Source organism: Engraulis encrasicolus, chromosome 20 (assembly GCF_034702125.1).
Source record: "Engraulis encrasicolus isolate BLACKSEA-1 chromosome 20, IST_EnEncr_1.0, whole genome shotgun sequence".
Lineage (NCBI taxonomy): Eukaryota > Metazoa > Chordata > Actinopteri > Clupeiformes > Engraulidae > Engraulis > Engraulis encrasicolus.
In genome coordinates, this window is record NC_085876.1 from 41,498,166 (window position 1) to 41,510,875 (window position 12,710).

Genomic DNA, 12,710 nt, shown 5'->3' on the forward strand with positions numbered 1-12,710 from the left:
TAGGCCATTAATAGGTGGTGCTATGGTGGTCAAATCAGCAAAATGGAACAAATTGCCAAAACAGAACCAGTACAACATTCCAAAACATCCAACAATAGCACAGCCATTACACACCGCGGCAATTCAACTTTGACAACTGATGATAGACAAGCCAGGCACACCAGCTGTGCTCTCCTTCAGATTCACCCCATAGCCAACTCCGAGGCTAAGCTAGACTACTTCACCAGCAACAGGCAAGACCTAGCATACCAATACACGCTTCTACGAATCCAATCTCCACAGCAAGAAACAAAAGTCACTTCTTACCTGACACGATGCACAACTTTGGTGACATTCCCTTCTCCCGTCACGCTTTAAATGTAGGCTACACAATTCCTTGCTTAGTTGTTCCGTTTTTGTTCACCAAAGTGACGAGACTTCTCTTCACAACAAGTTAGCTCCTCCAATGGTTTCAAGACCGTATATGATGCATGGCCAACACATCGCCGTTAATACCACTGTTATTACTACCTTGACACCACAAGCTAAACAAAACAAAATCTCCCGCGTCACTGCACCGTTCAACCAAAGTACGTCTAGGCCTAGGTAGGCCTACTGTTCATTCCGGTCTGGTTGGGGTCTAAAAGTTTTTTGAACACAGATGTAAAGCACACGGCGGTGCCAATAAATAAAATCATGACTTACCAGAAGCTGTGACCACCAGTTGACTACAACACCTCTCCAAAATTCCTCTGGAAATGCCCATCCAATTCGTTGTCAAAACTTCCCAAACTGTTTAGCCCATATAGTTCACCTCAGCTAGTTATTTGCTCACGGGCATTTTCTATGATGCTCAATGTTCCCGTAGCACTAGCAATAGGCCTACAGTGAAAGAGAGTCAGCGCGGGCAATCTACAGTAGCTGCACCTGATAGTTTTTTGACTACAGATAGGCCTACACGCTTCAGTGCTATAGTATGCACCGGGACCTTGCATCGCAAAGCGATGTGTTTCAGAGCATTTTTTATTATTATTTTAAAAAAGAAATAAAAATAAAATAAAATAAATTCGTTTTTTTCCCATGGCCCTCCCCCTAACTCCGATTTTTTTCCCCATGGCCCTCCCCTCCACCTATTTTTTTTTCATCATAGCCCTCCCCCCCCTACGCACCAGCCCTCCCCCCCCCCCCCCCCCCCCCCCCCCCCCCCGTAAATTACGAACAGTCCCTAAGTGCACCATGATTGTACTTCACCCAAATATATTCAAAGTGTGCTTACACAAAGTTCATATACCCATCATGCATGCAGGGCCGGTTTTTAGCATAGGCCGGCTAGGCGGTCGCCTAGAGCGCCATGTGAAGAAAGGGCGCCGAAATGGCGCTCTCCTATGCGTAATTTTGCGATATGAAGTTTTTTTATGAAGTCGCAATCAACAAAGAGTGGCGAAAGCGCTCCTCACGGCAAAGCGCCCCTCAGCCAATAGTAATATCGCTTCCAACTGTCTCTGGGAAGTCTGTGAACCAATAAACAGACAGTTCTGAGAAAGGGGGCGGGACGAGTGACAGCCGGTCTATTTTGAATTTGAAGACTCACTCGAGAGACAGAGAGGGCAAGCGCAAACAGTAGCGCTGCTCTGCTGGATGGAGATTATTATGTTCTCATTAAACCACTCATTGCATGATGCAGGAGTTTCAGAGGGTGTTTTGGAACTACGTGATTTAATCAGCAACCGTTTGTGATTATGGAAAGCCTAATAGTTATGAGGTTACTATTTGGAATTAGAGAGAAAAAGAGCTTTGTTTTTGATCAGAGAAATCGCTAGTTAGCATGCTAACATTAGCCAAGTATGCCAAGCAATGAAATCCAGTAAAGTAGCTGTTAGTAGCCTACTCACTACTCACTAACACCCACCTGATATCATAATACTTGCTTAGGTTGACAAGCAATGTAAAGTAAGACTGGTGCAATGTTTAAAACAATTTTAGCTGCTTCTCCTTCCATCCACATGTTACCTGCTTGTTGTAAGCTTAAAAAAACATTAATTTCCAGACCAGAATGACATAGCCTACATTACATTAATCATGTAACAGAACTATGCACAGCAGACAAGTGAGGCTATTTACTATATTTTGTATATTATGAAATTCAATAGCGTGACAGCTCCCTTTCTCCCTTTCTCTCACCCTGTCCCTCCAGTTCAAACACATAGATAGCCCCCTTCTCATTCTCCTACTCACAAATGCACCACTATTTCCAGTCCAGAAATGAAATTGGTTTGGAAGACAGCACTCCTTGGTAGGCTTATTGTCTACACATGCATTTTACATGCAAATGTACTGTATCACTCTCCTGGCATTTCAATTTCACGTTACAATTCAAACACATTGATAACCTCCCTCTCATCTGGGGTTGGGGGCCCCACCACCATCACATCCAACACACCACACAGTGAAGCTACTTTCTTGCGACTCAATCTGATGTGTTGGTCGCCTGTCAAAAAGAACCACAAATCCATTTGATGAAAAATGGTTATTGTTCTTGATGCTATTTAGTTAAGCTTACTACGGATATCACTCTTGTGTTCTGTAAGGTATAAGAAAGAGGTTGTTTTTTCTTTCAAAGGGGGGGCGCCAGAACTCAAACTCGCCTAGGGCACCAAATAAGCCAGAACCGGCCCTGCATGCATGTACCACCATGCAATGCACTTCTTGGAGCTAAATTTCTCAAACAGAAATCCATTTACCTCTAAGGAATATCTTTGGTTTGCATGAAAATATTAGTCATTGTTATATTCTGCGTTTATTGTAGGAGTTTTAACATTTTAAAGTGGTACACAAAAAATGGCCATGTTCCCACCGTCATTATGATGGTCACGTATATGTTCTGGTATACTGTATATAGACTCACACTTCCCATGATATCATGGTGAGAGGTAAGTTGGAACTAGTTGATCAAACAAAGAATCAAGGGTCACCATTCGTGATCAAATCAAATGATCAACTGTAGGAAGGTGGAACAAGAATGAAATAAAGTGAAATGTGTATCTGAAATCTCTTTAACAATGCAATGATTGTAAATGTCAATCGTGCTAGGCATGCATACTGTATCACTACTGTGACATGTGGCTGTGTGTAATGTACAAGCTCTGAGAACCATCATGGATTACATTGATATGATTCGTTGTACTTGGGAGTGTACTGTAAATATACTTCAAGCATACCTGTTATATATTTACAATACTTAATAGGCCTATGATATACTTTTTACAGACTTAAAATGTTCCAATGTAGTCCAAAGAAGCATGAAGTTAATATACTTTTATTGTACTTCTAGTAACAATAAAATGTTATAGAAGTGTACTCAAGCACACTATCAATGCCATACGAATGCATGAAAAGCGTGTTTGGAGCATACTTTCAAAAGTATGCTTGTAGTGCACTTAAAGTTGTCCAAAAGCGGTGCCAATTTAGCATCCTCAGTGTGCTGCAAGTGTGCTGAAGTACTGCTTTAGTAGTGCTTCAGCGCACTAATAGTGCAATGAAGCGCACTTTAAATCGCCGAAAATAGTACACTTTGTACTAAGTATAGTCAAAAAAAGTACACTTTAAGTATATGGGTTTTTCACCTGGGTTACCCTTGACAGCCCATGTGATCCTACCCACTATGTAACAAAAGAGAAAAACACGCACATCCATCTCAGAAAGATTGGGTGCAGGACTAGCAAAAATACCATGAAAACTGAAAGAGAAGTCTGTGACACCAAATTCCCTGTTCTGTTATTTTAATGTGACGTTTCGGGCAGCATGCCCTTCATCAGACATTATTGATGTCTGATGAAGGGCATGCTGCCTGAAACGTCACATTGATATAAGAGAAAAGGGAGCTTGGTGTCCCAGACTTTTCTTTCAGTTTTCATCCTACTCAATGTACCCATAAGTGTCCATGTGACTGTGTGTGACCCAAAGGAACCTGCTGATGTGTATGTCATTATGACACCAGAAACCACTAGATGCCAAAGCGTTCCGGAATTCAGCTGTCAAACTACTTCTCTCACATCCTGTTTGCAAAAGAGAGTTCCTCAGGATATAAAATATGCCAGACAGAGGACTGTCCCTGTAATGTGTCAGACTGATAATGCAAAAGTGACAACAAAAACGTCCATCAACTGTTAAAGCAAGGTGAGACACCTGTTGTCAGTTGGATTTTTTTTTACCACTCGTATTCTTGAAATTGTTGTGATTTGTGTTGTACTGAGTGGAGTAGAATTTATTGATCCCAAAAGGGGAAGTTACTTGTTACCTGCCCATTCACACAACGTAAAATGATTAAGAAGACATAACATTATTACTGAGTGATAACTTAATGTAAGAGTGAAACTTAGAAAATATAGTGTGTGGTTTAATAACAATTTTCTGAAACAGCAAGTTGTTTTATCTTGAGACCACAATGACAGAACAAAGGTTTATATTACCAGAATTTTGGATACCCACATTTTTCATGATTTTTTAAATGTCCCATTGAGACTAAGAGATCTCTTCTGCTAGGGAGTCCTGGTCAGCATGGCAGCTTCCGTATAGTTACAGTAATAAACTTACAAAAAACACATTAGGAAAAATAAGCTTACATAAAACACAAGGTAAAAGGTAGCCTATATGGCATGTGGTAAATGGTCAGAAACAATGTCACACCTCTGTGTATACAGTAAGTTACTAATTGTAGAGCTCTTTTCCAAAATGAGATATATCCATTTTATAGAATGTTGGGAAATTGACATTTTTGTATTGGGCATTCCATTGAAATGTATTTTTATAGAGGTTTAAAAATATGTTCTCAAAACATTTGAATGGCAAGATTTCACACAGAGTTGATAGGACCTCTTAACAATCAATTCCAATATTAAAATGAAAGAAGTCAAAAATGGTGTATATAGCGTTTTGGAAAAGAGCTCTTCAATTGCTCCCTTAAACGTCTCCGAAGAGGGCAGAGAGTCCATGCACAATATCCTCTGCAACTCATTCCATAGGTATGGAGCATATAACAGAAAAGCCTGTTTTCCCTGCAGTGCGAGGAGGGCAGGACTGTAGAATGCTTACAACAACACCCAACCACAGGCTCTCCATTTGAGAAGTGGGTTTGCAAGTCAAGTTGCAAAGAGTTGACAGTGCAATATGGTGGCCCAACATTTCAAGAAAAAAAGAATAGACTAAATGGTTTTCCAGCACTTTTCACTTGAAATGTATGGTGTGCAGAGTAAATGCCTGAAATACTGTATGCATCAACAGATGCTGGCCCGTGCTGTGCTGTTGTCCTTCTGTGTGTGGATGGTCTCTGCCACCGTCCCCTGTCCTGACGGCAGTCAATGCCCAGACAAGACCACCTGCTGCAGCGGAGCAACAGGATACGGATGCTGCCCACTGCCCAATGTGAGCTCATGAGACCAATCTCAATGAAAATATGAACAATTTTGTTTTACAAAGCAGTCCAAAAAGTTATAGTCAAGTCAATTCAAGTGTTCTTTATTGTCAAAACTTTTTTTAGACAGCAGGTGCTTAACTGGCTTACTGGTGGCCTGCCCCTGGCAGTTGAGGAGGACCTATTACCTAGACAACAGTTCTTGGTTTGGTCCAGTTCTGGCTATAGCTGTGGCAGTATAAATGGGATGGGCTTAAGGGATGGGCTTAAGTTCCTGCGTAGGTTCGAGGGCTATTGGCCTGCAGTATAAATGGGGCTATTGAGTAGAGGAGTCTGCACACTTGAAATCCTTCAATCCTTCAATACCCATCAATGCTACCAGTTCTTCTACCAATATGGTCGAAACGTAGTTCTTCTGCCAAGGAATGAAACACAAATAAAGTATGTTGGTAACACTTTACTTTACGGATCGCTAATAAGGTGTTAATTTCATACTAATTTCTCAGTAATTTCAGTATAATTTTATGGTAATAACAGCAAAATAACCATATGGTTTCCAGTGCAATTACACTATAATTTCTCATTAATAACAGCAAAAATAACCATACAGTTTCCAGTGCAATTATGCTGTAGTTTCTAGTTAATAGCAGGCTAATGGAAACAGCTACTGTGTCATCATAGTAGTTAGGTGGTAGGTATGCCAGTAACTAAACGGTATCAGCCGAAGTAGTTTCATACTAATTAGGCTACATCAGGGCCGTAATGTGCAATATTTCCTCTTCCTATGTTATTGCATAGAAACGACCACCCAAGCATCCTTGTATTATTTCTGCTTAATTACCTTGTAAACAATTGAGTAGTTATATGGAAATAAGATAGAATCAGGGCCGTAAAATGCATTATCACCTATTCCACTCAATTTTATGGAAATTACATAGGTTCATGGTCTTAAAATGTCTTATTTCTTATTTCCACTCAATTACTTAGTTATTATAATTTTTAATACAATATAGACTAGCCTACGGTGAAGTGATTCAAGTACACAGACAAACGCATTGTGTGCAAAACTTTATTTATTTTTCCAATCAGTTATGAGATTCATGTTCACTGATGTGAGGTTGTCAATCTGCCACCATCCAGAGGAAGTCCTGTGAACACAAACAAACAAACAGAGAAGTCAACTGCAAGACCGGTTTCACCACGTTTATTTTTTTATGTTATCAATTCACCATCGCTAAATTTGCTTCTGAAATGCAGTACCATGTTAAATGCACGTTGTAAATCTTCCTCAGGCTGACATCGTTGCTGATTTACAAAGGCAAACTCTAGCTAGCACCTAGCTTCAGTCATTGAAAACATGGTGGGCAGAGCTAGCTAGAACTAGTGGTTTCCATGTACCTCTGTAGGCTATGCCATTTCAGCACAAACACGGCTGATAAGACGTGTTTGCAATGTATACAGTTAAAATCCTTCAATGCTCAGAGACAAAATGAAAGCAGGTTAAAGCTAGAACTACATTAAAAGTTCGTTGTCAGTAGCTCTTACATCTGTAGCCATGAAGTGCTTTGAGAGGCTTATCAAAATGCATATCACATCATCTATTCCTGCTGCACTTGACCCACTTCAGTTCGCCTATAGGTCAAACAGATCAACTGATGACGCCATTGCCCTTGCACTAAACACTGCTCTTACTCATCTTGATCACAGTAACACCTATGTGAGGTTGCTCTTTATTGACTACAGCTCTGCCTTCAACACAATTATTCCATCCAAACTAGTATTAAAGTTGCAATCTCTAAACCTTAATCCCTCACTCTGCAGCTGGATTCTAAACTTTCTCACCGATAGGCCTCAAGCAGTGCGACTGGGCAAGTTCACCTCCTCCACACTCTGCCTCAGCACCGGCGCGCCCCAGGGATGTGTGCTCAGCCCCCTACTCTATTCCCTTTTCACACATGACTGCACAGCCACTCACAATTCCAATACCATCATTAAGTTTGCAGACGACACTACGGTAATTGGCTGCATCACAAATGGAGATGAGTCGGCCTACAGGGCTGAGGTGGCGGCATTGTCAACCTGGTGTGTGGATAACAATCTACTCCTGAATGTCAGCAAAACAAAGGAGTTGATTGTGGATTTCCGGAGGATACAACACCAGCCACACCAGCCAATTTACATCGCTGATACTGCAGTGGAGAGGGTTAAGAGCTATAAATTCCTAGGAGTCAACATCAAGGAGGATCTCAGCTGGTCTCATCACATCAATTGCATCACTAAGACGGCTAGACAGCGACTGTTTTTTCTGAGACGGCTGCACAGATATGGAATGGAGAGTAGGATACTGGCCAACTTCTATCGCTGTACAATAGAAAGCATTTTAACTGGTAATTTCACAGCCTGGTATGGTAACACCACTGCCCAAGATAGGAGAGACCTCCAACGAGTCATCAAATCTGCTCAAAGGACAATCCAATCAGATCTACCTAACATCCAGGATCTTTACAACCAGCGGTGTCTGAGGAGGGCCAAACGAATCATAGCTGATCCATACCACCCCAGCTACACACACTTCACCCTTCTACCATCTGCCCGGAGATACAGGTGCTTACGTGCTCACACCAGCCGACTCAGGGACAGCTTCTTCCCTCAATGTATCAGACTGTTGAATACAAAATCACCAACATAGGAAGAAATCCACTCATCACATCTCCCCTTTCTCCAACCTGCCATTTTTTCAACTTTTTAAATATATATTTTTTCTTTTTTAACATTCTTTTTTAACATTCTTTTTAACCTTTTTTTGGGACTCCCAGAGCAGGGAAGCTTTTCATTGTATATATATGTTTCATATATATACACATGACAAATAAAATATCTTGTATCTTGTATCTCTTGTATCTTGCTTACCTTGCCTGGCTCTGCTGCACTGAAGTTGAACTAGCTCGCGGTGGCGGCGAGTCCTGTTGTTGCTAGGCAACGAAAGTTTGGTTACTGCAGAACAGGAGCGTCCCAATCAGTATACTTCTGTACTTCAAGCACACTCGTTCTAGTTGTACGCTGCTCGCTCTGCTTGCAGTATGGCTCAGAGACGCTGACGTTGTTTAATTGAGTACCCTGACACACAAGGGTGGAGTTTGAGACGCACCACACAGTGCTTTCGCACGCAGGCAGCAACCAGGGTAACTTTCAAGGTGAGCTAAAATGGTCTTGATGTTGATTTCATCCACCTTCAATCGTCGAATTACTTTAGCCTTATGCAAACATGTTTTATGAGTTAGTGTTAGGTTTATGTTTGTTCTGGAAATGAAACGGCATACAGAAGTACCTTTACAATGGAAACCACTAGCTAGCTCTGCCCACCATGTTTTCAATGACTGAAGCTAGGTGCTAGCTAGAGTTTGCCTTTGTAAATCAGCTATGTTGTCAGCCTGAGGAAGATTTACAACGTGCATTTAACATGGTACTGCATTTCAGAAGCAAATTTAGCGATGGTGAATTGATAACATAAAAAAAATAAACGTGGTGAAACCGGTCTTGCAGTTGACTTCTCTGTTTGTTTGTGTTCACAGGACTTCCTCTGGATGGTGGCAGATTGACAACTTCACATCAGTGAACATGAATCTCATAACTGATTGGAAAAATAAATAAAGTTTTGCACACAATGTGTTTGTCTGTGTACTTGAATCACTTCATAGTAGGCTAGTCTATATTGTATTAAAAATTATAATAACTAAGTAATTGAGTGGAAATAAGAAATAAGACATTTTAAGACCATGAAAATATGTAATTTCCATAAAATTGAGTGGAATAGGTGATAATGCATTTTACGGCCCTGATTCTATCTTATTTCCATATAACTACTCAATTGTTTACAAGGTAATTAAGCAGAAATAATACAAGGATGCTTGGGTGGTCGTTTCTATGCAATAACATAGGAAGAGGAAATATTGCACATTACGGCCCTGATGTAGCCTAATTAGTATGAAACTACTTCGGCTGATACCGTTTAGTTAATGGCATATCTACCACCTAACTACTATGATGACACAGTAGTTTTTTCCATTAGCCTACTATTAACTAGAAACTACAGCATAATTGCACTGGAAACTGTATGGTTATTTTTGCTGTTATTAATGAGAAATTATAGTGTAATTGCACCGGAAACCATATGGTTATTTTGCTGTTATTACTAATAACAAGCAGTTATTACCATGAAATTAGACTGAAATTACTGAGAAATTACTATGAAATTAACACCTTATTAGCGATCCGTAAAGTAAAGTGTTACCCACACACACACACGGTACAATACAGTAGGCCAATACCTGCATAATTACCAGTTGACCCCAGTTGAACCAGCAACTCTCAGGCTACAAGCCTGCACTCCAGTGGTGTAGTCTACGTAGAAAGCAGGTATACGCAGTATACCCACTTCTGAATTTCTGGGATTTCAGTATACCCACTTAAAATTGATTGATCCATTATTTAGAATAGCGCAAATATATGCAGTATACCCACTTCAAAAAATGCTCAAATATACAGTATACCCACTTCAAAAAAGTAGACTACACCACTGCTGCACTATACACTTACCCTGGGTCTCCCTAACAAGATCTCCCTCTATATGTTACTCCAGGGTGTCTGTTGTTCTAACAAGCTCCAATGCTGCCCCTCTGGCTTCGAATGTCTTGATGGCCAATGCTTCCCTGCTGTTACGTGGGTTATCCTGGCCGAACCCCAGAGGAGATGAGAGCAAGGATGTCATCAACACCATCACCTGAACTGAATCGGGTGCCTCACACACTTCATTCTAAAATTGCAGTTAATTTGAAATCACTTCATTTCAATTTGCCTATACCACTGAGGAGAGAATGACGTAAAGCCTACTGCCCAGTCTTCGTATTATATCACTTAATAAATGAAAGAGATCATATTTCACCAAAACATCAAATTCGCACTGCATGAATAAATAATTAATAAATAAATATATAACTTGCTACTAGATGTGTCAGTGACTGTTTTTTCAATCCATCTGCATTTTAAGGCTAATGAAATTAAATGTAGCCTATTGGTACATGTCCCTGTGCTAAAAGAAAGAAAGAAAGAAAGAAGGAGGAAGGTAAGAAACAGAGTTCAATAATCATGTTCTAAAGCGATTTATTTTGCCATACACACACACAACAAGGGTTGACACTGGTAAAACTTCTGCTGTGGCTTGTAATAATTTCAGCGCGCTAGTCAATTTGGCCGGTAGCTTATTCTTTGGTATAGCATATTTGCCCCTTGTGTGTAAATTGTTTGCATTTAAGTTCAAGAACATACTTAAATTTGTTTGATTTATTTCCATGTAGAAAGCTATGCAATTATAGCATTGTGGCACGTATGACAACATTTAGCTTTGCACGACTACGCCACCTAGGGTGGGGAACTACCTAAGACATTTACCCCAATTACATTCAACTAGGACACAGACAACAAGGATACAGGTTCGAGACAGAGATATGTTCACATGGGTTGTCATTTATTCAAGTCCAAGTTCAAGTTTATTGTAGCCATATCAACAGTATAACATACAGTTGCTAGGAATGTCTTTTGGTTTGCTCACAATTTTAACAACACACAAATGCAATAGCTAAGACAGAAAAAACAAGAAAACAAGAGGGGCCATAAATAACAGGGAGTTAAGCATACAAATGGATATTGAAAAGTGCAATAAGACATAATACAGTACATAGTGCAAGGTAAGAAAGAGATAGAACGCCAGGCAGTGGAGTGGCTGTAAAATGCTAGTGCATGTTCAAGTTCAAGTGGCAGATGGCTTGTGGGTAGGTGTTGTCCCTAAAATGTGTGGTATAGTTACATGATCCAAGTGTAGGATCTAGCTATACAACATGAATTGAGACAATTTCCTATGCAAATAAAACAATGGCACTGTAATGACAGGTGTATAGGCTACAAAAGGAGCACTTTGTTGATGTATTGCGATCATCTAACAAATACATGCATGATAAATTGTGTTTTTGCTATAACAAAAGGTCATGATGACTTTGATCATGACCATCATGTTCATCAGCCACACCTGACTGTAGGGAGGTGGCTTACTGATGTTTGTTATCGACACTAAAGACATGGACCTCTGACTGCAGACAGGTCAGGTGCACCTACTTATCATAGTGTGTGTTATCAACATCTCTGAAAGTACCTATTGGAATGGCCTGGACCTTTGTATTGCCTTTCACCACAACCCTGACCTCAACACTTTACTGGTAAAGCAACCCCTTCTTACCAAATACAACCTAGTTAGTGTGTAGTCCTTTTCCTCCTCGTGGGTTTTTTGTTTATTACTTTTGTCTTGTCCCCAAGACATTCTTCTGTTTTGGATTTCAGTTTTGAGTATCAACGTCATCTTGGATCCCTGTCTTTGATTGCTGCATTTGGGCTCTATATCAGTAAAATCCCAACAGTGAAATCCAGACTCCCAGGCCCAGCCAAAGCGGTCAGCGGTGTGTGTGTTGTCAAATTTGTCACTAGACTGCACTAGAACATGATTCTTTAGCCTAACTCTTTCCTTCTAGCACAGGAACTTGACTAAATCAGGCCTGAGCTTTTTATTTATCAGGACCGATACTTTTAATTTCAATAGCCTAAAAATGCAGATGGATTCACAACTGTAGCATAATAACATCGCTCACACATCTCATACAGTATTTGTTTATTTTATTTATTAATTTATTAATGCAGTGTCAATTAGACGATGTGGTGAAATACGATCTCTTTTATTTATTTAAGTGATATAAATGACAACACTGCGCAGGAGGCTAGTAGCCAATTCTTCAAGGGCTCGTTCAGTCTAACCCCCGGCACACCGTTGAAGCATGTATGGTGGTCAGAAGAACTGCAGTTGGACCCATGGGGGCAGCAGTGGCTCTGGTCCGGACAACAGACAGCCTGGAAGATCATAGATAGAGAGAAATCATATTAGGTTGATGGTGGATAAGTGATTAGGGGTGCAGGCTTAAAACCTTGAGAGTTGCTGGTTCAACTCTGGTTCAACGTCAGCTACATACTGCAGTAGTAGCCTATTCTTTGGGCTGCAGGAATACTGCAGTGTGTACCCTGCATACCTTTGCGTCTGTGTGTGTACGTATTGATTTTATATGAGGTTGAGAGAGAAGATTGTGTAGACCTACATCCCAGCTTAGGGTCCAGCCAGGATAAATGGCTGACTCAAGTTTGAGGAGGAGGCTGCACACTAAGGGCCTCCGCATATTGGCTCCGACAGCACTGCGGAGCACTTTCGCTTCCGACACAATTTCAA

The 12,710-nt window shown here is 40.6% G+C and overlaps 1 long non-coding RNA gene across 2 annotated transcripts; it reads left to right on the plus strand.

Moving 5' to 3' along the window:
• Positions 1-8,321: 8,321 nt before the first annotated feature.
• On the plus strand, positions 8,322-9,054 carry LOC134436648 (uncharacterized). Of its 2 annotated transcripts, none has more exons than XR_010032245.1 (2): positions 8,322-8,852; positions 8,962-9,054. It is a non-coding gene; the product is annotated as an uncharacterized LOC134436648 (long non-coding RNA). The 2 variants fall into 2 exon arrangements; XR_010032244.1 differs by having other exon boundaries at positions 8,322-8,583.
• Positions 9,055-12,710: the final 3,656 nt, after the last annotated feature.